The following is a 27,800-nucleotide window of genomic DNA, read 5'->3' on the forward strand; positions in this document are numbered from 1 at the left end:
TGTGAAGCACTTTGACTGTATCTGTGATTGGAAGATAGACATGGAATATGTTCAGAAAATACTTCCAATAGTATTGTACTTGAATTGTTTGATACAGGATGGAAACCACAGCATGGGTTATCTCTTCTGACTGCAACATTATCTTCTGTACTTAGATATTTGACTTTTAACAAGCTCCACTAAGAATGCAGGTATTATTTAGGAGAACAATTTAAGAATTTTTTGACACAACCTCAATTGTAAGTATATACATTAGTGATGTTGTATTGATATCTCCATTGAGAACACATGTAGAATACAGGAGAGTGACAAGTAGAAGGGGAGGCAAAGTCAAAAGGAAGTGAGTGGAAGGATTTTAATGATGCCACATACACTAAGTACAAGACTGACAATTACAAGATTTCTGTACTACTAGCTTAGATGTTCCTCTGACTCTAACTGGCAAACCATATTTTCAAGAGTTTCTCCTGGAAATAGAGAAACTTGAAGGTGCCTTCAAGTACCATGTGCAAATTTTGTCATGACTATTGGAAATTCATTCTTTGTTTTAGATTACATTTTATTGAAAATGCAAACATTTGTATTGCTTTAAAAACTACATTAAAATAATACAGGAAATTTATGGATTACAAAATGGAAAAAAGTAAGATATAGACCATCTAAAATATTATAAACATGTTTGGGATCTGGGGATTATTTGTATTTAAATATCCTTAAATGTTGGATATTAGTAAGTAACATACAGTGCAACCAGAACTGACAAGTGTATACATTAGTGGCATTTGTTAATACCCTCAGTTCTTGTATTTCTTATTCTCCAAATTTTTAGACATATCCTCTCTTGAATGTTTTTATTCACTCAGTACTCTCAAATTCTGAACTTCCTCCCTTCTATCCAAGGATTTACAAATTATTTCTATGAAGGCATCACTACATTATGGAAATTGAATTTCTGACTCCTACCAGGAATATTTTCCTTTAAGCAGGGTCACAGCTCTGAGCCAAATGATGGAGGTGTTAAATGTGGAATACCAAGAACCAGCCCACAGATAAAAGAGTTTTTCTTAAACAGAAGAACATTTCAATGCATCTGAAATCAAGTATGGTAGACAATTAAATACTTCATGCCAGGACAATGCTATTTTTTTTTTGTATTTTTGTGGGTAATAGTAGGTGTAATATATTTTTATGGGGTACATGAGATATTTTGATACAGGCATGCAATGTGTAACATGCACATCATGGAAAACGGGGTATCCATCCTCTCAAACATTTATTATTTGTGTTATAAACAATCCAATTATGCTTTTAGTTATATGAGAATGTACAATTAAATTATTATTGACTATAGTCACCCTGACGTGCTATCAAATACTAGGTCTTATTTATTTTTCTAATCGTTTTTTGTATCCATTTACCATCCTTACTTCCCCCTTAATTCCCCACTACCCTTCCCTCCCAGCCTCTAGTATCCATCCTTCTACTCTCTGTTCATGATTTCAATCGTTTTGATTTTTAGGTCCCAAAAATAAGTAAGAATATGTGATGTTTGTCTGTGCCGGGCTTATTTCACTTAGAAGAATCTCCAGTTATACCCATGATGTTGCAAATGACAAGATCTTACACTTTCTTGTAGCTGAATAGTACTCCATTGTATATATGTATCACATTTTTTGTTTGTTTGTTTGAGACAGAGTCTCGCTGTCGCCCAGGCTGGAGTGCAGTGGCACGATCTCGGCTCACTGCAGGCTCCGCTCCCCCGGGGTTCGCGCCATTCTCCTGCCTCAGCCTCCTGAGTAACTGGGACTACAGGCGCCTGCCACCACGCCCGGCTAATTTTTTGTATTTTCAGGAGAGACATGGTTTCACCGTGCTAGCCAGGATGGTCTCGATCTCCTGACCTCGTGATCCGCCCACCTGGGCCTCCCAAAGTGCTGGGATTACAGGCGTGAGCCACCGCGCCCGGCCATGTACCACATTTCTTTATCCATTCATCTGCTGATGAACACATAGGTTGCTTCCAAATCTTGGCTATTGTAAACAGTGCTGCAATAAACTTGGGAGTGCAGATATCTCTCCAATATACTGATTTCATTTCTTTTGAGTATATACCCAGCAGTGAGATTGCTGGATTACTTAGTAGCTCTATTTTTAGTTTTTTTGAGAAATCATCAAACTATTCTCCACAGTCGTTGCACTAATTTACATTTCCACAAAAAGGGTAGACAATTCTATTCTTAAATTCATTATTTGCTGTCTTATATTTCAGAGAAATTTATATATGAGTTACATTTACATAGAATTTTCTTACACTTTGTATTTTTCACATCAGGACTGCAAAGACATTTTAAATTAAGATAAAACAAAATTTACAAAAATGAAGTAAATTGAATCTCATTTCATCTGTAGTATTTGATGCCTGAGACATATTAGAATAATCATTTTTTACTTAAATGAATTTGTTTTATTTACATTGTTCTAAAGGAAAGGGAAGAAACATTACTTTAAACACAGAAAACTAGAGTATATTCCACTGCTGAGCTAGAGTGTTGCACTACTTCTTGACCAATGTCATCTTTATGACTTTCAAGGTGGTGCAGGCATTTGGGCCTAAGAAACTGGTCTTGCTCAAATGTTGTAATCACTATCCAGAGGCAGAAAGTGATGAAGAATAACAGAGCAGTGGTTGTTGACCATTTTAAATACCTTTCTTGTAGATTTATTGGTCTTGGTGTTTATGGCTTGGAAGAATTAATTTTACTGGTGTGCCCTATTAATGTTTCCCTTTCTGTTTCTTGTGTATTATTTGTAACACCATGAGATAACAGTTTGCAAAGCAGGGTGTTAAAGAGCATAGAGAACTGAATTTGGCTTACCTTTGAGATTTATTACCTTGCAAAAAGAGGCACAGGAGAGAAATTCAAGAACTTCATTATAGTACAAACTGAATGAGACTGAGAGTTGTGCTGTTAGAATATAAATTAATTGATTAATATGTAATCTTGTAGTAAATAAATATTATGATATCTGTTTGTCTCCCTTAAAAATAGATAATTTCTACTTAAGAACTGTGCCTACAAATTAAAATATAGTAAAACAGTGTTCCATCTTTTCATAAATATGAAAAATTTTGCTTCTAATATTTAAAAATCCTTCACTTACAGAGACTGAACAGAAGTTTTGGCAAGTAGATGAATTAAACATATCAGACTCAGATTGATCTTCCCATCTATTCATAATTTTAACAACCAAAATTATTTCTCACTGTATATAAGGTATGAAATTCAGATTCAGTTTTCTAGAAGACTGAATTTAACTATTTTTATTTTTGTTTATATGTGACTTTGTATAACATATTAAAAATAAATAAATTTGCCATTATCTCCTACTCACAAACTTAGGCATAATTCACAATAATTAAAACTTAAAATGAAATATACAAAGAGCAATACAAGTGAGCTTTAAGCTACTTTTCTATTTGATTTAAGCCAGAGCTCTTTGACCACACCTTAACTGGTGCTATTTTAAAGCTTCACTTAAATTTATTGTTTGAAAAATGTGAAGAGTTTTGCTAAAATTTTAAATAATTGAAAACAGCAAAGACCATCAAGAAAAATTGTCTATTAATTGACTGCTACCTCAATTAAGGGGTATTAATTTGAAGTGGTTGTATAACATGAGTGTGAAAACCATTACTTCTATAAAACATAAAATCTGATTCCTTTGTAAAAAGTCTTACCAGTTGCTTCTTTCTGAGATTTTAAATGTTCATTATTTGACATCTAGTTCCTTTTTGTATTTTAAAAGTGATCATGCATTGTAAATACGAAATGAGACTAAAATAAAACACAAACTTGCATGGATTTATAACTTCCAGCCAAGGTGGAGTGGAGTAACATAACTTACACATCCATGTAACAACAACAGTAGCAACAGCAATAGCATGCAGTAGAGTGAGGGAGGAACTCAGTAGTGTTTTGGTGAAGTTCGTGAGTTGAGGAGATGGAACTTAGAGGCTGGGGACGCCAAGGTGTTGATATGTCATAAGGCAGAGTTCTGGAGAGACAACAGCTGTGCAGAGAGAGTACTCTGGAGATTTGCTGAGGGTCCCATGGAAGTGTTCAGCTGAATAGAGACTACCCAGGGCCAGGAAGAGAACCACTCAAAAAGCATAAACAATCCAGATATCTCACACAGGGTCTAAAAAAGTTGTGTTTTTCACAATCCAGAAAACCTCATATTTCATGGTACACTGGGTATCACCTCAGTAGAAAAGAAAATTAGTGTTATATTATGCTGCTTAAATCCCAGAAAACAGGCCAGGTGCAGTAGCTCACACCTGTAATCCCAGCACTTTGGGAGGCCAAAGAAGGTGGATCACCTGAGGTTAGGTGTTCGAGACCAGCCTGACCAACATGGAGAAACCCCGTCTCTACTAAATATACAAAATGAGTCGGGCGTGGTGGTGCATGCCTGTTATCTCAGCTACTTGGGAGGCTGAGGCAGGCAAATCACTTGAACCCAGGAGGTGGAAGTGGCGGTGAGCTGAGATCGTGCCATTGCACTCCAATCTGGGCAACAAGAGTGAAACTCCGTCTCAAAAAAAAAAAAAAATGCCAGAAAATAAAGTTTAAAGGCAAGCTTTGAATGTACCACAGTTTCCCACAGAAAAACTCAAGAGTATATCAGCAGAATATATAGGCACATATTAAAACATAGACTACACCAAATTAAAATTTACAGTGTCCAGCATCTAGTCAAAAATCACCAGGCATGCCCAAGAGCAGAAAAATATGATTCATAATGAAGACAATAAAACACACAATGAAACAATTCAAACATACCCAGAATTAACACATGAATAGAATTTGTAGATAAGATATTAAAATGGTAATTATAACTATATTCCATATGTTGAATACATTGGACAAAAATTTAAGTAAGTTTAGTAGAGAGAAAGAATCTACTTTTTGTTGTTGTTGTTGTTTTTGAGATGGAGTCTTGCTCTGTAGCCCAGGCTGGAGTGCAGTGGTGTGATCCCGGCTCACTGCAACCTCTGCCTCCCGGGTTCAAGTAATTCTCCTGTCTCAGCCTCCTAAGTAGCTGGGACTACAGGCGTGCGGCACCATGCCCGGCTAATTTTTGTATTTTTGGTAGAATACAGTATGGTGAAACGGGGTTTCACCATATTGGTCAGGCTGGTCTCGAACTCCTGACCTTAGGTGATCTACCTGCCTCAGCCTCCCAAAGTGCTGGGATTACAGGCATGAGCCACCGCACCCGGCCACGGAATCTACTTTTAAGAGTTCCTTAAAGTTCTAGATATAAAATATAAAAATATTTTAGACAATAACTACACTAAAAAAGACAGCAAATTGAACACAGCAGAAGAAAAGATTAATGAACTTAAATACAGCAGTAAAACCTATCCAAAATAAAAATCAGAGAAACAAAATGACTTAAACAATGAAAAAGATATGTAAAAGCTGTAAGACAAGTTGAGTAACATATGAGCAACTGTATCTCAAAAGAGAGGAAAGCAGTCAGAAAATACATTTGTTTCCAAGTTTTGATGATCATTTTAAACCAACAAATCCAAGAAACTCACTAAATCCAAATATGAGAAAGTTTAAAATGACTACACCAGGATGTATTATAATAAAACTGTCTAAAACCAATGTTGTATAGTATGTACATGGGTACAGTAACAAAAATGATGCCTGACTTCTCATTGGAAATAAGGCAATCCAGAAAACAACATCTTTAAAATACTGAAAGAGTAAAAAGTTATCAACCTAGAATGGTATATCCAGTGAAGGTATCTTTCAAAAATGAAGGAGAAACACTTTTTCAGACATACAAAAACTGAAGGAATATATCAATAGCAGGCTCACTATTAAAAAATGTTAAGGGAATGGAATTTTTCTTCTATTAAATTAAAGTTGGGGTTTTCTGCATAAAAGCTGATGTGTTTTTTACTAACACATCAATTTGATGATTATCAGGTTAAGGAAATGCGTATTACAATGTTTGCTAGTAATGATGATATGTCCAATATTGCTCTGGAGTATTAAGAAATCCTCTATTTGTATAGTTCATTGACATCTTGGTCAAGGGGAAAACGTTTTAAATAACAATTCCTACTCTAGTCACTCTATTTCAGAGATATTTTAAGAAGACTGTTGGACAGGTTGGGCGCAGTGGCTCACGCCTGTAATCCAAGCACTTTGGGAGGCCGAGGCAGGCAGATCACGAGGTCAGGAGTTTGAGACCAGCCTGACCAACATGGAGAAACGCCTTCTCTGCTAAAAATACAAAAATTAGCCGGGCATGGTGGTGCACACCTGTAATCCCAGCTACTCAGGAGCCTAAGGAAGGAGAATTGCTTGAACCTGGGAGGCGAAGGTTGCAGTGAGCTGAGATCACGCCACTGCACTCCAGCCTGGGTGACAGAGGGAGACTCTGTCTCAAAAAAAAAAAAAAAAAAAAAAAAAAAAAGACTGTTGAATAATGGGTAGTTCAAGAGTAAGGAGCCAGTGGGAGTTCTATATTTTAGGGCATGTTAAATATTGTCTCTTTTACAATTTTTTTTGTAGTCCTCATGATAGAAAGACTTCCTTTCTCTTTCTACTTCAAAAGCTCTGATCTACAAATTGCTTTCCCATCCTGGTCTCTCTACATTTCTTCATCTCCAGTTTTATTCTACATTTTGAAATGGAAAAATCATTCTGCAAGTACCTCATTCATCTGTGAGCCTTCCATGGCTGAGAAAATTCTTAAGACTATATAAATAACGTAAGAGTAAGGAATTATGGAGAAAACAAACATTAATTATTTGAATATAATTCTTCTCAAGTGATTAACATGAAATGCCAGGCTTGGTTTTCAATGCTAGTTTGGAGGCTCTGAGCTTAGCCTAAATTAAATAGCTAAATGGTCCCTTGGTAGGTCTTTCATTTATCTTTCTCTGTTCTAAATTTATCACTTCTTGGTACTCTCTGAAAGCAACAGAAGAATGCAAAAATTATCTATGTTTTAATAAAAATGATTAATTTTGGTAGCTGTAATTAGGATGTGAATGTAGCCACACACACAAAAAAATAGATGAGTTGAGTGAAATATTTTTCATATAGTTGGCCAGAATTTGCCTAAGGAAATTCTGCTTAATGTAGCTGTAGAAAATTATAGCTAATTCATATCATTCACATTTTCATAGGTAATAATCAAGGATTAAGAAAATATAATGAGGTTTTCATCTCTCTTATTAAAAGGTATGATTGTTGAAGATGAAATAAATACATAAAATAAAAATCAAAGAACAGGATTTGATTTTCAGAACCTGGGTTTACTATTCCAGAATTACTTTCTCCTAGAAAAGAAAAGAACATGTTTGACAGAAAAACCAATGACTTCATTTTTAAAAGCCTCAAATTTAATGAAAAAAGACACAGAAGGTCACATGGTCATTTTCAAATGTTAACATGTTTCAAATAAATACCAAATTTAAAAAGTAAAACATGAGTGTTTCAAAACTAAAATATTTCAATTAAGAAAAGTATATGTGGTTATATACAGGGCTTTTGATGTGCTCAGATTTTAAATGTGCATTTATAAATGATGTAAGAAGTATCACAGAACTATAACAACTATTATAAATTTAAAATATCCTGCAAAAATAGGGTGAAAATCTACAGACCATAAATTTAAAAAGATGTTAGGAAATGATGAATGCTTTCAGCCTATAGTCAGAACACAGAGAACAAGAAAGAATTACTATTTGGAACAAATGTAGTAAAATTATCAGATAAAATAAAGCAAGCAAGCAAGAGAGACACAGAGACAGGCAGAGATAAAGACAGAATACTATTACTTTTTGGTTTTTGCTTCCATAGAAGGAAATTTGTATTAATTTCTAGTATTAATATAATTGCATTAAAGAATATTATAGACATTGAAAGTTTGACTGTGATCATCACTGGTGGAAGTCTTTTAGATATAATAGACATTGGGCAGTGTAATAGAAGACTGAATATTGACATTGAATGCAGACATTATTTAAACAAAAAGAAAGGAAAAGGTAGGTTGAAGATCTTGAGTCTGGCAGTACATGTGAATAAGTAATTTAAAATTAATTACTATTATGTTCTTTAGAAGTAAATTAATCTCTGAATTTATTGAGAAAATTTCTCTGAAAAATGTATTTCCTTTATAAATTTTTTTTTTTTTTTTTAAAGATGGAGTCCCACTCTGTCACTCAGACTGGAGTGCAGTGGCGCAATCCCAGCTCACTGCAACCTCTGCCTCCTGGGTTCAAGTGATTCTACTGCCTCAGTCTCCTGAGTAGCTGGGACTACAGGCACCCGCCACCTCGCCTGGCTAATTTTTGTATTTTTAATAGAGACGAGGTTTCACCACATTGGCCAGGCTGGTCTTGAACTCCTGACCTTGTGATCCACCCGCCTCGGCCTCCAAAGTGCTGGGATTACAGGAGTGAGCCACCGCACCTGGCCTATAGAAATCTTTTAATTGGTTAATAAGTCACTATAAGAGTAAGTAAAAATATGATCGCTGGGTTTCTGTTACGATAAATTTACCTCAATAAAAGTAGTTAACTACAAGTTTAAGATGAGCCAAAACACTTTGGGAGGCCAAGGCAGGTGGATCACTTGAGGTCAGGAGTTCAAGACCAGCCTGACCAACATGGTGAAACCGCATCTCTACTAAAAATACAAAAATTAGCCAGGCATGGTGGCGTACACTTGTAATCCCAGCTACTCGGGAGGCTGAGGCATGAGAATAGCTTGAACCCAAGAGGCGGAGGTTGCAGCTGAGCTGAGATCACACCACTGCACTCCAGTCTGGGCAACAGAGGAGACTCCGACTCAAAATAAATAAATAAATAAATAAATAAATTAAAAAAGATGAGCTAAGATAATGTGACTTAAAAAGTAACAAAGAATTTTCAGTAACTTCTTTGTAGCAGCAGCAGAGATTCAAATAGAACAGAGACAGCAAGATAAAAACCTCATGGACTACAACTTTACTAGAACCAGTTGAAAGGGAATTTCATTTCTAGTAAGGATGCAAAAAGGTATGGACAACCTTCAATCCTGTAGTAACACAAAGGGAAACCCAGATAAAACACAAAACAGTACTATTCTATGAAATTATTAAAGACAAGTCGATGCAAGAAAGTCTTCATGAGCTGATTCCCAAAGAGAGAAATGACTCATATGCAACCAGGAAGTCTCAGAGCAGTTCTGAGGCAACTTCTGGGTTGGGTCTAGGTAAAGGATAAAGGCTGCCAAAAAAAACATAAGAAATTGACAAGCTAAGTAAAGGCCAGCTAAGCTACTAATCAAGATTGGGGCAGGCAGGAATAACTGTAGTCTTGAAGATGCTCAAATAGCAAAATAGTTTGCTTGGCCTAACAATAATCTCTACTGCATCACCACCATCACCTGTTTTGCTGAGAATAGTGCCACAAAAGTAGGGCTGAAAAGCCAGACAAGGAAACAACACAAATTAAATCAAAAAATCAATCTAATGTCAATCAGTCAACTATTAGAGTCCCTGAGAAGTATCAAAACATGACAGAATATATTTAAGTAAATAATAGTTAAAGATTTTCCAAATTTCATGAAAGACATACATCTACAATATTAAGATTTTTAGGAAATCTCAAAAAGAATAGAGCAAGAAAATCACACATAAATATATCACAGTCATACTGCTGAAAATTCACTATAAATCCTAAAAACATCCACAGGAAAAACATTACTTTATGTACAAGGAAACAAAGTAAATATCTTCTCATTAGGGACAAGGCATGCCAGAAATTATGACATTTTTAAAGTGGTTAAAAAGCAAAAAACACTACCCACCGCTACTGCCCCAACCCCAACAGCAACAAAGCAACTATAAACTTAGAATTTTATATCCAGCAAAAAACATCTTTTAAAAGGGAAGGTAAAATAAAGACATTTTCAGATAGATGGCGTCCAAGAGAACCTGTGGTCAAAGCAAAGTGCCAGTATTTTAGGAATAGTATAGAGAGGGATCCTGCCTTAAGTAGATGTCCATTCGTATGAAAGAAAAGACCCCTTCAAATTCTAAAAGTCTATTATATTACCTGCTTTTTAATTGGAATATTCACAATTTCAGTTCCCTGATTTTCTCTTTCCTTTCAGTCCAAAACACATTTGCATCTTTTAGAAGTTATCTTTACTTATCATATTTATCATATTTTATTGTATTCATAATTGCTTCAGGAATTAAGGTACTTTACAAATATTAAGTGAAATCTTCATAATCTGAAATCTAAAGGGGGTCTTAAACTTCATTAAAAATTTTAATCTCCATTAAACTTAGTTAAGCTTCATTAAATGAGGGTTATCGTCTTTAGTCTTCTTAAATAAAGCTGAGAACAACTAAACCTTTAAAAATTCTTTTTAATGCTTCTATGCTCAAAAGACTACATAAGACTGGTTAAGCATCAAAAGTTAATTAACCCAGGATCATTTAACATCTTTTCTTCCTGGTTGATAGAACACCTACATTGTTAAATTAATATGAATTCCATTAAATAGTTTTAAATATTGTTAAAATGTGTTAAGCATTACTAATCCAATTAATCACCATAATGACAGTAAACACAGTACATATTATTCAACTTTCAGAAAGAAAATTTGTTTAGTTTGGATAAAATATACTAAGCTTATGAGTAACTAACATTAATATTTATCTCCCTTTAATATTATTAACTTCTCCTTATTTTGAAGTGAAGATACTGAATCAGTGAAATTGTAAGCCTTTATCTGAATTGAATTTTGCCTACTAACCTATACATTCAATATCATAAAGAATCATTTAAAATCTGCACTTTGCGTGATTCAGATTTTATATCTATACTTGTATCTATCAATTCGTCAACAAATGAATAAAGAATGAATAGATAAAACTGTCAAATAAGGTAGTTCTGTATATGCAATTACCAAAGAAAAGAAAACGCATAGCAAAGGGCACTTGAAGTAGCCCACAGTTATTTTTCTGAATCAATATCTGGTACTTGGTGGGGCCATTAGGCTATTGATTCATCTTGATACCACATGAATTAATATTTAAGAATATCTACACACTCTTCAGACAGTTGAATTTTCTCAATGGTTTTTTGCCTATTTTCTTTCAAACAAAGAAATGTATTAATCAGAACAAGGTGTCATAAAAGGGAAATGAAATATTTTTAAAATGATAAAAATCACATGTATTTACTCTTTTAACAAATATTTTCATTTAATCAAGGCTGCTGCTCAGTTCAACTTTATCATTCAGTTATTAGGTTAATGCCCAGGTTGTGAAGGACACATGACTTGAATTAGTCACTTAGGGCCCACAGCCAGTCTCTACAAAGGTGCTATAGCAATCTAAGACCTGTGAAGAAAAGAGCATGTCCTTAGTTCAAGTCCCTACATTTTGATACCATCATAACTTGCCAGATGCTCCATATAACATCTCTGCCTCTGCCACTTTCATTGCTATTGGGTGTAGCAATAAAGCCTGAATGGCACAGCAACTTATACTGTAGCCTTTGTCTGCTGCAAAGTCCTTGGTTTACCTAGACCACATGCTAAACTGACTGGTAAATGGGTCAAGTCCAAATACAGTATTTGTTTTCTCCAGTTATCCTAAAAACCCAAACATTATGCTTCGTTGCACATAGAGTATGGTATAAATTGCTTCTCACATTCGAAGAGATATTGCAACATACCACTTTTTCCTAGAAACTGCACAGATGTGGCAGTCTACTTAACTTTTACAAGATTTACCTCACATTTTCTTGCATGCTGTTACCTTACTAAGGCAGCTAGAGAGCTTGCCACATCATGATGCTGGTCAAATTAGCCTAATGTCATCAGTACAGTGAATTAGCCTTATATTTAGAAGAATACAGGACAATCAAAGTCCCTCTGGATTTCATGATGACCAGGACCAGAAAAGTTGACACATCCTCAGGTAGGACAGCCAAGGCATTCTGCTGTTTCTGAGTGTGAGGATATCTGTTGATAGGAATACTAAAGAAAGCAACATAGGTGTGTTGGAATATATTTTTCCCACTAAAAACTCTATTTCTCCACCTCAGCTGTGATTGGTAAAATCTCCCGATCAGGTTTGCAATAATATATACAATTATTCATTTTGCAAGGCCTACTTGGATATTGTATCAGCTGAAAACGTAAATGAATGGGGGTCTCCAGTAAGAATTATCACCCTTGAATTTTCCAAGTGTTTGATAAAGGCGTTGATCTCTACCAATTTCCTGGAACAGAGTATTATCTTTTTGTTTATTATCATGTTTGCAGGTGTGTCATAATGGCTTCCACCTAACACAATGATGTCATAATGACCTTCGCTTCACTGAAACTAACATACAGATTTTTCCACTTACTAAGTATATATCCTAGGACCAAGGGAAGAACCACAGTATGTGGTTAGGATTCCATTGGACGACCTGTGAGATGAAATCAGATCATATATCCATCTTTTTACTGACCTCCAATCCCACTCATTCTGACTAGTGGATTCTAGTGGGCTTTGGGGTCTCTAAGAATTAGCTTCAATTCAGAGGCAAACTATAATAATTCCTGGAGGGTCTGAGTATTTTCCTGTTCCCAGGCATGCTCATCTTACCTTACCAATGTAAGGTAATCTTACCAAGGTCTCCTTACCTTACCAACATTACATTTACATTACCAAGTTTCTGCAACTCTTTTGGGCAATGGTTATCTCTTCCCACACTGGATCTTTTACTTCTCTATTTGGGCTATTTTTGGATAAAAATCTCGTTATTGGCCACACAAAATTTTGATGTTGGGGTTTTATGAGAATCAGGCATCCATTGGAGCAACTGTCAAAGTCAAAGGTTTTTAGGAGGATTAGGCTGGTTCTCTTGGTTAAGGAGGAGACAGTTCTGTAAATACAGAGGTTTAGGGTAATTTGGAGATTTGAAGTCCTTGGTCTTTTCTGTTTTTACCCAAATGATCCTGTATCTCAGTTTCCAACCTCTTCAAATCATTCATTAGTGTAAATGAGGAGAGACATGATGGAATTCTGCCTTTAAGTGACACTATAACTTTATAGCTTTTAAAATCACACTCAGCTTCATTTATTTTGAGGCTGTAGAAGACAAGAAGCCTTTTAGAGCTCAGTAGAGGTTTTCTAGTTCTTTTCCTTTTTCCCCATGTTCTGAGATGGTCATTGAAAAAATTTCACTTCTCATTTTCTGTGGGTATCATCTAAGGTTTTCAGAAGCAGCTATCCCATACCAAAATCTTTGTAATCCTTACAGTGACATAATCACTAATGCAACTGCATATTGATATGCAAATATCAAGGCAAAATAGCAGAAACATATAGCATTTTTCTCAATTTATGTAATAGTTCAATCTTTTAGGAAAACTGTTTTTATAAATTGGAAGGATCAATTGGAGCCTCAGAAATCTAGCAAAATCAAGTATGCTCATATAGCAATGGTCTTTCTATTCTTAGAGCTAACCCTGTGCTAAAATTGTCCTCACTAATTAAACTCAAGTCTAAATGAGAACTTAACTCAATCAGGAGGGCTGATTCTTAAGTCAACCAGAGGGCTGTTCTGCTTCTCTCTGAAATACCTGCAGGGCTCACTCAATTTTTGTTCCAGCATTTTGGGGTATGAATTCTATTACTCTCAATAGCAACCACTAGGTGTTTGACTCCTTGAGGATTCATATTTCAAAGTTAAAATGTCTTAAGATTTTTCCTCTGAATTTCAGTAATAGATTCAGACAGATTACCCCAATCTCCTAAATCCTGCTGTGCACTATGACATGTACATCTTCAGTATCTGCATTGTGCCAAAATAATCCAATCTGGTGAAGTTATCTGATTATTTACACAATAACAAATGAAACTGTATTCAGTGCCACACAGTACAGGAAAAACTGTTTTTCTAGGTGCCATCTTTCACTCAGTTATAGAAACAATCTTACTATCAACCCACTCAAATTTCCTCTCAGAATGTGAACAGATTAATGATCAGGAACAATATCTAGTAAAGGAAACATTATGTTCTAAGTTACTTCATCTTAAAAAACACATATATTTGAATAAGTAAAATTATAGATTAAAAAGCTTTTTCTTAAATAGAAATGTCTTTTTATAGCATCCTCTACCATGCTATTTCAGCCTTGAACTGAAGAGAGTCTCTTAGAGAAGTGGATCTTTAACAACTTGATTTAACTCACAGCTAAGAATGATTTACAATTAGTATATCAATTATTCATATACAAATGTTTTTAGGCTACACGGAATATGTGTACAATTTTTCAAATAAGCAGTTCAATTTCCTTATAAGATAAATATGCTTAGCAAATTATTTTCTCATAAAGCAAAGGTAAAATTAAGCCGAACCCTTGCTGACTTATCAAAAATGTGAATTAGGAGGGCCCAAATTAGTTTTTCCTGTAGCCTTATAAACAGTATCTAATAGTTTTATAATCATGTGATATTTAATATCTATATATTTGCACATAAATTACTCTCTAATATACAGTTAATATTTATATGCAAGGACTACTGAAAAATGTAGGGAATGTTAAAAGCAGCAATAAAATACATCTATTGTTTGAAAAAGTGTTTCTCCTAAGACTGCATCAATGAGTTCCATATTAAGTTTTCTTAGTTTATGCTTCCCAGTGATATTTCTCCTACTGTTCTAATGTCATAAGTGTAACGGGCCAACTGCAAATCAAACCAGGTTTATTTTACCTCTAGTCACTAACTCTAAAGAAAAATTTTGGAGTCAGAGTTTACCTGACAACTTTCAGATGATGCATGAAGCAGTCTAGTATACCGCCTTTAATTTCCCTTCACTATTCAGGCTGTAGTATTGAGAGCAAAGGCCGAGTATGTCTACATTCAAACAGATAATATGTAAAAGGATAATCACCTCACAGCATGGAAAGTCTAGTTGATGGGCAATGTAAACTGCATGCCTCCCAACACTTGGGGCTAGAGCATTTCTAACTATCGGGAAGGAATTGAAAGATTGTGGCATAACACCTGGTAGGGTGGGTTGAATTGTGTCTTCCCAAAAGATATGTCAAAATCCTAACTCCTGGTAGCTGTTGAATGTAACCTAATTTGGAAATAGAGTCTTTGCAGGTGTAATCAAGTTAAGATGAGGTCACACTGAATTAGTTTGGGTCCTAATCCTACATGACTGGTATCCCTATAAGAAAAGAGAGACAGAAGATACACAGAGAGAAAGCCAGGTAATTCAAGGAGAGAATGGAGTGATTCATCTATAAGCCAAGGAGCACCAAGAATTGCTGGTAACATCAGAAGCTAAAGATGGCATGGAACAGATTTTTCCCTAGAGACCTCACAGAGAGCATGGACCTGTTGATACTTCCCAGCTTCCAGAACTGTGAGAAAATACATTTATTTTAAGCCACCCCGTTTGTGGTAATTTGTTACCACAGTCCTAAGAAATAATATATCAAGATTTCTATGACAGGCATGGCTTTCCTTTAAGTCAAAGGAGACTTCATTAAAAATATGTGAGCCAGGCATGGTGACTCACACCTGTAACCTCAGCTACTTGGGAGGTTGAAGCAGGAAGATCACCTGATCCTAGGAGTTCAAGGTTGCAGTGATTGCACCGTGGCACTCCAGCTCTGGCAACAGAAGGAGACCTCAGTCCTATATGTGTGTGTCTGTGTGTGTGTGTCTGTGTGTGTATTTGACTCGGTAATAGGTTAATATGTTAGCATCCATTAACACATCTTCCAGAAAACAGATTCTCAGAAGTAGTAAAACAAAATCAGATACACTTTTGATGAGAATAAGCATTATTATAAAATATGGAAAATCTGTCCTAAAAGAAGTGATATAGCTGAAGTCTGACCATTGTATTCCCTATTTATTCACAGGGTAGAGTGAGGGCCTAGTAACTGGAAAAAATATATATACGTTAAATAGCAATCAGAGTGCTGGAAACACATACGTAATTTAACATTGTGTTGAGGAGTAAAGCAAAAACATTAAAACATTATTGTGATACTTCCATGAAGACCAAGGATAAGAGGAAATCGGATAAAGACAAAGAAATTCATTGCATTGACTACAAATGGACACCTTTAAACATCATAATATTCAATATTTGCTGATGTTAGAATTAAATGTAGATAACAGAACATTACTAGAAGTAGTGTTCAATAAATTGAACTAAATTATTACTTAACATGTAATATAATGATAATATCAATACAAATGATATAGTGATAAAGAATAAATATTCATATGCTAAGAAGATCATTTGAAAACTATAATCATCTGGAATAATTTATTTTATCTAATCCTTGCATAAAATTTCATTGAGATTTTATGTCTGCTACAGCTATTTAAGCCAAAGCCCTGAAGATAAATTACTATGGGAGAAAGCTACTCTGGAATGAAAACTCTTACAATTTTAATAAAACAGAACTCATAACTACAATTTTAATATGTTCTGTGAAACAATGTTTTTTATCAAATTCATTTGTTTCGTTATATCCCAATGACAAAAAGGACCAAGTTGCTCTGGGTGAGTCAGGGAGTGAGTGGTGAGTGAACGTAAAGGCCTAGGGCATTATTATACATGACTATAGACTTTATAAACACTGTACAGTCTCCACTAAATTTACTAAAACCCTTTTGTCTTCAATAATAAGTTAGCTTAGTGTAACTTTTTTATTGTATAAACATTTTAATTAAATTTTTTGACTCTCGAAATAATAGTTTAAAACACAAACACAATGTACAGCAGTACAAAAATATTTTCTTTAAGCATTCTTCCATTTTTAAAATTATTTATTTTACTTTTTAACCTTTTTTGTTAAAAAAGTAGACACAAACACACACATTAGCCTAGGCCTACATAGAGTCAAGATAATATCACAGTTTTCTACCTTTATATTTTTTTCACTTTAATGTCTTCAGGCGCAATCAACATGCATGGAACTGTCATCTCCTATGATAATAATGCCTTCTTGTGGCATACCTCCTGAACCTGCTTAAGGCTGTTTTACAGTTAACTTAAAAAAATAAGTAGAAGGAGTACACTATAATTGGAGATGTATTCTCCGTAGATCCTGGTCTGAATCCATCACGTAACCTTCTGGCAGGAATGGATGAACATGCTAGGAAACAATGCAAAATGAGCTATCCAACAAACATTGCAAAGCAAATAAAAAAGTTTATTGCCATGAAAAAGGTCAACATACCCTGGAGTAGAAAAATTATACGTGGAAAAAACATTCAGAGTATTAAAGTAATTTGAGGCCACTTTAAAGTAAATTCGTTTAAAATTTTCAAAAGGCATCTATAAAATGGCCAAGAGATTGTAAACTAATAGATGAACATGTAAAAAGAGCTAAGAATATGTTAGAAAATTAGAATCCTCTACATTTAAAAATCAATAAATAAGTAGTAAATTAAACATAACTGAATAAATAATTAGTACATTTGATAATACATTCAGGTACAAATAAATGGAAAGATACTCAGTTTCCATGGATTGGAAGAAGGTCCATACTACTCAAAGAAGTCTATAGATCCAAAGCAAAATTCCAATGACATTTTTTCAGAAATGGAAGAAACAATCCTAAAATGTGTACAAAGCCATGAAAGGTTAGGAATACCTGAAGAAATCTTGAGCAAAAGAACAAGCTGGAGGCATCACACTACCTAATATCAAAATCAGTTACAAGCTGTAATAATCAAAACAGCAAGGTACTGGCACAAAACCAGACATATAGACCAATGAAACAGAATAGAGGCTCCAGAAATAAATCTATTCAATTCTCTTTTGATAATGATATTAAAAATACATATTGGAGAAAAGATAAAATTTTTAAAAGTGGTAGTGGGAAAACTGGATGTGAAGAAAAAGAAAATTAGACCCTTATCTCATACCATATTAAAAAAATCAATGGAAAATGAATTAAGGACTAAAATTTAAGGTCTGAAACTGTAAAATAACTGGAAGAAAACACATAGGAAAAGCTTTATGACATTGGTCTAAGCAATGAGTTTTTGGCAATGACCATAAAAGCCCAGGCAACAAAATCAAAAATAGAAAAATGAAATTACATCAAACTAAAAACCTTTTTCACTGCCAAGGAAACAATCAACAGAATGCAGAGACAACTTAAAAAAATGGACAATATTTATAAACCATATTTCTAATCAGCGGTTAATATCCAAAATGTGTAAGGAATTCAAACAACTGAATAGCAAACAAACAAACAAACGACAAAAAAAACAACACTTAAAAATGTGCAAAGGTTGTGACTAGACATTCCTCCAAAGATGACATATAAATAGCCAACAAATATATAGAAAGATGCACAACCTCACTAATCATCAAGGAAATGCAATTAAAACCAAAATAAGATATCACCTGACACCTGTTAGAATGGCTATTCTCAAAGAGAAAAGATAACAACTGTTTTGTGAGGGTATAGAGAGAAGAGAATCCTTATACACTGTTGGTAGAAATGTAAATTAGCATAGCCATTATGGAAAACAGTATGGAGATTTCTCAAAAAATTAAAAATAGAACTACCTGATGATTCAGCAAGCCCACTAGTGGGTATGTATCTAAAAGAAATGAAATCAGTATGTCAAAGAGATATCTGCACTTCCATGTTCATTGCAGCCTTATCCTCAATTGCCATGATATGGGATCAACCTAATTGTTGTCCTTCAGCAAATGAATGGATAAAGAAAATGTGGTATATACACACAATGAAATACTATTCTACCCTAAAAAAAGAAGGAAATCCTGTTATTCTCGAAAACATAGATGAACCTAGAGGAAATTATGCTAAAATTGAAATAAACCAGACACAGAAACAAATACCACATCCTCTCACTTATATGTGAAATCTAAAAAGGTGAAACTCACAGAAGCAGAGAATAGAATGGTGGTTACCAGGTTTTGGGGGTTAGGAGATGGAGACTAGGGAGGTCTTGGTCAAAAGATACAAAATTTCAGTTAGACAGGAAAAATAAGTTTAAGAGATCGACTATGCAACATGGCCACTATAGCTAATAATATATTGTGTACTTAAAAATTGCTGAGATAGGTTTTAACTGCTTTTATCCCAAAAAAACAAGTGTATGAGATGGTGTGTATGTTAAATAGCTTGATTTTTGCTATTCTATAATGTATGCATGTTTTAAAACATCACGCTGTATACCATAAATATGTATAATTTCAAATTATCAATTAAAATAAATACATAAAATCATGTAAATTTCCAGAGTGTAACAAAATTAGGACATATGAAAGAGAAATTAGTTGTATCAAGAAACAGCATTATATAATAAACTTCAAAGAATAGGATAATAGAAAGGACGAGAAGGTGATAATCAAAGAGATAATGGCTCAGAATTTTTCAAAATTGAGAAAGAAGTGGCGAAAACTTGACAAAGCCCATTAGGTGCTAAGCAACATTAATAAAAATGAATCTACAATCAGCATACAAAAATAATGAGACATACTGAAAATATTTAAAAGTGAATATACAGATTTTCTATGGAGAAATAACAAGCATATTAAAAGCAGGGTTTATCTCAGCAACAATTTATCTTCGAAGACAATGGAATAATATCTTCAAAGTGTTGAGGGGAAAATGTCTTTAAATGTTGAGCTCTGTGTCCAAAGTGTTTATTAAGGCATTTCACACACATACAATAATCAAAACAGCTCACCACTATCAAGACAGAATAAAATAAGACCTCTCTATACAAAGAAAACAAAAGTGACAGCAAAGTTAGTCTTCTTTAAACAAATAATCTCTTTTAAATAAAAAGAAAAGCTACAGTGTAAATCATTAAGATCTACAGCATTTCTATTGATCTAGAAACTATGCTGTGAATTATTTCTTTTCACTACTAACAGAAGGTAGACATTGGGAATATTTACAACACAGGGTGTTAAGCAAAACTCTGTCTTCCCACTTATCAAGTTAAAACAGATCTTAAGACACGGAAAGTGTTCTGCATGATTGAAAGTAACAAGCTTCCTGTGCTACGTTTTCTTGACATTTAATGTTCATGATAAGAACTCGCTGCGGAAGATGAAAACATTCTGGAGATGGATAGTGGTGATGCTAATGTACTCAATGCCACTGAACTACACACATTAAAATAATAAGTTTTGCATTATGTATATTTTACTACAATAAAAAAGTTTCCAATAAAAAAAGAACTCTCAACATTTTATTTTTTATTACTAGATAAATGTGAAATTTATGTTTGTTAACATCATAAAACATTTAGAAAAGTATAAATCAGAATATGTGGCTCATTTTTAATGTAACATTGGTTCATTAATTAAATTTATTGTAAATATTCCAGATTTCACTGAAATTCAAATTAAAACCACATTACTGGAGTTTAAGACATATGTGAGCTGCATTTCTTTTACAAGAGCTATCATTTTTCTTTTCCTTTGTATTATAAAGATTCCAATATGATTTATGTTATTTGTAACAATAGCTAAGAATATTTTATTCTCTTGCAGAAGTCTAAAAAGAAGCTTAAATAAAATTAACATATGTCTTAAGTGTTTGTTCTTCAATCTACCCACGGACTGTCATTGACAAGTTATTAAATGAAAAAGAAAAATAACTCCAGGCAAAAGAAGTGGGATTCTTGAGACAATGGTGAGAAAAAGATCATAAAATATATTGATAAACTTAATTAAAGGACTCTAAAATAAAAAATATGTATGTACATATTTGGGACAAATATGTATTTGTTTGGGACAAAATGTGAGAGTTCAAAAAAGATTAAAGTTTGTTAAGATCCCTTTCTTCAGAAAAGAAATATATATGCAGATTTACTTTAGAATGTATTACTATTACTGTATATTAATTAAATTTGGCTGTTTATTATTGGTAACTATTAGAACAGAAAAAATCTAACCTATATCTTTGCATATGTTAGAAATATATCAATTTTTAAATATTCTTGTATAAAATATGTATTATTCATGTATATGTTTATGTTAAAATACAAAATATTATCCAGAAACATGCACACCAAACTCACCATAGGTTGTCTCTGAAGTGGGTGCTATGAGAAAGGGTTGGCGATAGGGCTTGAAGAGAATGCTTCCTCTTACACAGTAGAGCCTTCAGTCACCCCATTATTTTAGAATAGGGTAAAGTACCATGAACACTTCTTTCCAGCCTGTAGGTGAGGTGGGGAAAGGAAGGAGTTAAAGGGAGGATAGCAAAAAGCCATTAGACTTGCACCTCCTGGATTTTCATCTCCAGGTTTCCACTGTTTATTGCAGGTCAGGGGAGACAGGGTTACATCAAGCAAAATCAGGTAAGTTGAGAGCAGGGGCTAGCCTATTGCTCCAGGTTGATCTATCAAGTCTCAGGTGAGACTCTTTCGAGAGTTGCCTAGTACTAGCTTGGAGCTTGATAATAACAAAAGGAACTTGGTAGGCCTTCTTAACTGGGCTGCAGCTGATTTTGACGTTTTTACTTTCCTACTTGGCTCTCCATTCCCATGTGGTGTGAGCTCTGACTTACATGCAGTGGGGCTGCCGTGACAAATCAACGTGACCCCAGAGCTGAGGCTGGGACAAAGGATACAGCTTCTGTTGGGGAAGTAAAATGAGACAACAAATTAGAAAAATACTTTGGCATTTAAAATAAAAATTAAACACATGCCTACCATATCATCCAAATCATTAGGTATCTGCCCCAAACAAATGAAAGCATACATCAACAGAAAGACACATACATGAATATTAATAGCAACTTTATTTGTAATAGCCAAACTTGAAAACAGCCCAAATGTCTATTAATCAATGAATAGTTAAACACACTGTAGAATATTAACAATAACGAGAAAAATTATTGGACATTCATCCACTTAAATGGGTCTTAAAACAATAGTGACAAGTGTAAGAAACCAGATTTTAAAAAAGAGCGCAAATATATTCTTAAATTTATATATAATTCTAGAAATTGAAAAACAATCTATAGTGAGAGAAGGAAAATAAATGTTTTCCTGGGAAATTGGTGGGAAATGTCATGAGGGATGGATCTCAAAGGGCAAAAGGAAACTTGGAGATAGAAGAATTTATTATTTTGACTACGGTAATAGTTACTTGGGGTTGTACAAATGTCACAACTTTATCAAATTTTATAGTTAAATATGTACAGTTTATTATACATCAATTATATCTCCATAAGGCTGCAAAAGTATTTTTAATGAGCCAAACCCTTAGCAAAAGATAACTGAAATTTTGAGCACCGCAGATATAAGAAAGTACACTACACTTCTAGCCTCCAATGATAAAGTGTATTCCCTTTGTTTTTCTTTTATAATTCTTTTCTTGGGTGAACCTAAGTACCATCATAATGTGTATACCATCTATATTTAAAATATAACATAATTATGCTAATACAAAAATTAATCATATCAAACATTAATCAGTGGCAATAACTAGAGTTGATGAGTATTTGAAGAAATGGCTACTCTCATCCAATGCTGATGGTAATAACCTAGTAGAAAAAATAATGACAACACTGATCACAATTCTAGAATTCTACATTGTTGTTAACTGACTTTTGAGGTTAGACTTATGAAATTATTTTTATTTTTATTTTTGAGAGGGAGTCTCATTCTTGTTGATCAGGCTGGAGTGCAGTGGTGCGATCTTGGCTCACTACAACCTCCACCTATCGGGTTCAAGTGATTTTCCTGCCTCAGGCTCCCAAGCAGCTGGGAATACAGGTGCCCGCCACCAAGCTAGGCTATTTTTTTGTATTTTTAGTAGAGATGGGGTTTCACCAGGTTGGCCAGGCTGGTCTCGAATTTCTGACCTCAGGTGATCCACCCACCTCGACCTCCCAAAATGCTGGGATTACAGGCATGCGCCCAGCCAACTAATGAAATAATTGTAGATGTTCATTGTAATTAAATACAAGAATGTCCATATCATTTTGTACACACTAGTAAAATGCTGGGGGAAAATTCCATAACATAAATGGTCATTTATATGGCATTTTAAATAAATTACATACACAGTGAAATAATATACAGACAGAAAAAATAGTATTGTAGAAAAATATATAATTATTGTCCATTTCTGGGAATGTTTCCTAACACTAGTAAAAAGTATACATAAAAGTATATTTTTTCAGACTTGTTCATAATTATAAAATTTAGATACACCCTACATTTACAAGAATAGTAAAAGAAATATTGTTACAGTCAGACCATGGAATGCCAAGTCACAACTAAAAGAAAAGCAGTTTATCATCTACATTTGTACCGACTTGGAAAGATGCCCATGATGTAAAACAATACCCACACACAAACACATGAGCACATAATTCCCAAAATATTATGTATGATCCTATGATTCTATTTTACAAATGTGTGTGTACGTATCAAAGTAAGGGAAAGAGAAAGGAGACGGCTCCTATACTCACAGAAGTACATGTTGTAAACTGTTAATATTATCCCTGGGACTGGCTAGGTTTGGGCAAGTTTAGAGAGGTGTAAGAAATTTCACTTTTAACTTCACTCATTTAGGTTAAGTTTGAAAACTTTTATAAAATACATGTTATTTATGATTTAAAACACAAGGAAATTAATTGGTAAAGAAGATAGCACTAGTCATGCTATTTTTTATATAGAAAATCCACTAAATATAACATTATGGTTTTGTTTTTGTTTTGTTTTTTGGGGGGCAGTGGGAGATCCTGTGTTTCCCAGGCTGGTATCAAACTCCTAGGCTTAAGTAATCTTCCTGCCTTAGCCTTCTGAGTAGCTGGGATTATAGGTGCCCACCACCATGCCCAGAAAAACATTATGTATTGTATGACTTCATTTCTGAAAATTATATTTGCATATATCTTACTCATCTTTTACTAGATTATGATACATTAACACAATCTCTATGAGTAGCAATAATTGTGTTTGATGACTGGTCAAGGTGGTTTTAATTTCAGAACCCAGTATGAAAGTGAGCCCACATGTGGGATATGTTCCTCTCTTGGTAGACGAGTATGCAGAATTGCTGGTAGAAACAAGTAAGGCTCTTCAAGCTTCTGCTCAAAACCAGCATAAATCTTTTCTGCTCATATTTTATTAGTCAACACAGGTCAGTCGCCAAGCCTGACAATGGAGCAAGAAAGTGCTCTTCTGCCCATAGTTAGAAACTTTAAGTAACAGGGCAATTAATGAAAAAACAGAATCATCTTATTGGAAGGCAAATATTAAACACTTCAAACAATAAAACAACATACCACAGTTTAAAAAATATTGTGAAAAGAACTAGCATAAAATGTTGGCATAGGCTATCTATCTCTGGATCATGAAATAGATCATATTTCAGTTTTTTATTTTGTTCACCTTTATTTGTTAAAATTTTCTACAATTAGCATGCATTTTTCTTGAGACAAGTCAGTTTCCCTGACTACCTCAATGAAATTAACTTCCCACTAACATCTCATTCTCTATGCCCTTCACATGCTTTATTTCTCTTCATAGTACTTACATCATCTGACATGCTCATTTTTTTCAGTCATGTGTTTGTTTATTCTATACTTTTCCAGCTAGAATTTAAGCTGCATGAATGTGGAGAATTTCTCTGCTTTGTTCATTTCTCCACTCAGAGTAGTTTCTGGCATATAACAGACACTCAATAAATATTTCCAAATCAAAGAAAAATAGTAATAAAGGCAATTTCAACGTTGAAATAATCAGTTGGGAGGCAAACTCTTTTGGATGTTGAATTGATTTAAGGAAATGAATGATTGTGAATTATTCTGGGTTTTTTTTCCCTTTTGAATCTTAAAGTACAGAAGAAGCTTCCTCAATACAAATCCTCTCTCTCTTTCTCTGTTTTTGTTTGTCTGTTATTCAGAGGATTACTCTTCTCTTACAGTCAGTTGCTGGCTGACACTTCCCTGCAAGCCTTTTGTCCCATCCCCCTCCTCTTTCCGTCCTGTCACTTGATTACTTTCCTTTGCTCTGATGTGAGTCAGGAAATAGCATCCAGTATAGGAGATCCTACCAAAAGGGAGGACAGTCAACAACACATCCATTGCTCATTCTTCTCCTCTTCTTCTCCTGGGAACCGTGAGGTAATCCCGGAAGGAATGCTGGGGAAAGAATTTGAGAAGGAGTAAATACAAAACTTGCTATTAAAAAAAAATTGAACTTAAGCAAAAAGGAATTTGTTTTTATTGAACTATGTGAAAAGAAGGTAAGCTCAAAGTATAAGATTCCTAGTTGGGAACAGCTAAAATACCCATGGGCTCTGCATCAGGGCTGTGTCCCAACTAAATAGAAGTTATCCCGAGATAACCAGTGGTTCTGGGCTGCACTGAAAGCAAGTGCAGATGGAAAACCCAGGGTCCCCACACCTAGTAAACATATAAAATCTGTCCATAGGATATGAATTCACACAAAATTAGACTCTCAGGATATCAGAGAATTGTAAAGATGACTCTACACATTAATCATGAAAATGTAGGGGAACTCTATTTCTCTAGATAAACTGGGTCTCTTATTTATAAATCTCCCACAAGGCTATTGAAAACATGAAACTACTAAACAAAGCATGACAGTGAAATAGAAGAGTTCATTTAAGCCTTTTATAACTATTACTTTTTTCTTTCGGTACAGAATATCTTTTGTTAAACTATATCATATTCACATTCATAACTTCAAAACAGTATGCTGCTATAAAATAAGCCACATAGAATAGTACTCATAATTATTAAGTGTAAGAAATGACTCAAATGTCATAGTTCCAATACCTGTAATAATTTGGGAAAGAATAAACAACTAATAAATGTATAATTATTGAAGTAAAAATGTGGTCACTTGCATATCTATTTAATAATTTTCATAACTTTTCTTAATTCTAATTATAAATTATCAAGTGAGGCAAGCAACAATCTAGAAATCTTAAGTATTTATGTCAGAGTTGAAAAAGATAGAAGGAACACCACCACAAAGGAAAAGAAAACCTTAGAAGATCAATTTTTTGTTATGGTATACAGATTAAGATTCTAGATAGGTGACCAGACTGTATCTCCACTTACACTAGTACATTTCTGGCCAATCCTTTGGAAAAATATTAAGTAATTAACGGACAGATTGTGGTGGTGGTAGCTAATAAATATGTATTAAATAAGTGCATTTATGGCCCGGCGCAGTGGCTCACGCCTGTAATCCCAGCACTTTGGGAGGTCAAGGCGGGTGAATCACCTGAGGTCAGGAGTTTGAGACCAGCCTGGCCAATATGGTGAAACCCCATCTTTACTAAAAATATGGGGGTGGTGGTACATGTCTGTAATTCCAGCAACTCGGGAGGCTGAGGCAGGAGAATTGCTTGAACCCAGAAGGCAGAGGTTGCAGTGAGCCAAGATTGCACCACTGCACTCCAGGCCTGGGCAACAGAGTGAGACTCCATCTCAAAAAAAAAAAAAAAAAAAGTGCATTTATAATTGATATATGTATTTACCTAATTATTTAATCTAATTTTCCAGATGTCTTTTACATAACAATATATACAATAGAATTGGTATTTATATGGCAAAGAGTTACACAATTTTGATATATAGAATCTTGTTATATTTCTTTATAATTTTACTATATATAACCTTAGCCATGTGTTGGGCAGCATGAATATGTAGCATTTGCATTATATTTACCACAATATGTACTTGATCTATCATTTTGTTTTTCTAATATATTAACAATTGAGATAAATCTATAAAATTAAATTTTTCTTGGTCTGAAGACACGTAATCAATTCACAGGAACGTCTTAAGAGTATGTATTTTGATTCACTGAAACAATCATTTTAGAGCTTTCAATACCAATAAACCACCAACTAATGCACTGTGGTATTATTAGAACTGGAATGCTGCAAGAGAAATTTAAGACTAAGCTGTTTTTCTAGAAAAATCAGTTGAGAAAAAAAAGCAAATTGGAGGATTTCTTGTTTGTTTTTTTGCTTGCTGAAATGTTGCTTAACAGAACATTATATGAAAACAATTACCATGTCTTTCTTTCTAGTCAGCCATGTGGAGTATGGGCTCTGAAACCAGACTGATGGGTTTCATCTTGACACTAATTCTCAACAGAGGACAGCTTTGGTCAGTTGCCTACCTTTTCTGTTCTTCAGTTTCTGGTTTGTTAAAATGGAGATAACTAGAACATTTTTTTTTAATGGAGTCTCACTCTATTGCCCAGGCTGGAGTGCAGTGGTGCTATCTTGGCTCAATGCAACCTCCGCCTCCCGGGTTCAAGCGATTCTCCTGCCTCAGCCTCCCAAGCAGCTGGGACTACAGGGGCTCGCCACGACGCCAGGCTAATATTTTTGTATTTTTAGTAGACAGGGGTTTCACCATATTCATCAGGCTGGTCTCAAACCATCTCCTGACCTCAGGTGATCTGCCTGCCTCGGCCTCCCAAAGAGCTGGGATTACAGGCGTGAGCCACGGCGCCCGGCTAACTACAGCATTTAACTCAATAACATGATGGGAGGAGCAGAAACCTTAGAACACTAACCAGCACATAGTGAACACTAGATAATTTTTAGCCATTTTTAGGTAAGAATAGTAAGGAAAACAATTATCACAACACGGAAGATCTATTGCATGAAATGGACTCAAGGACTCGAAAGGGTACTGAGATGTCTGCAAATTATCCAGAAAAGAGATTCATAG

The 27,800-nt window shown here is 34.4% G+C and overlaps 1 protein-coding gene across 1 annotated transcript in view; it reads right to left on the reverse strand.

Annotated features, from left to right (window-relative positions):
- The window catches only part of SCN7A (sodium voltage-gated channel alpha subunit 7), a 200,281-nt gene that overhangs the window by 143,383 nt on the left and 29,098 nt on the right, over nt 1-27,800 (reverse strand). Inside the window, exons 2-4 of the mRNA XM_016949969.4 lie at nt 25,133-25,220; nt 21,630-21,697; nt 21,139-21,279 (exon numbers count right to left, since the gene is read on the reverse strand). The gene's annotated coding sequence lies outside the window, so the exon portion shown is untranslated. The remainder of the gene's footprint in view (nt 1-21,138; nt 21,280-21,629; nt 21,698-25,132; nt 25,221-27,800) is intronic.

This window comes from Pan troglodytes, chromosome 13 (assembly GCF_028858775.2).
Source record: "Pan troglodytes isolate AG18354 chromosome 13, NHGRI_mPanTro3-v2.0_pri, whole genome shotgun sequence".
In the NCBI taxonomy this organism is placed as follows: Eukaryota; Metazoa; Chordata; class Mammalia; order Primates; family Hominidae; genus Pan; species Pan troglodytes.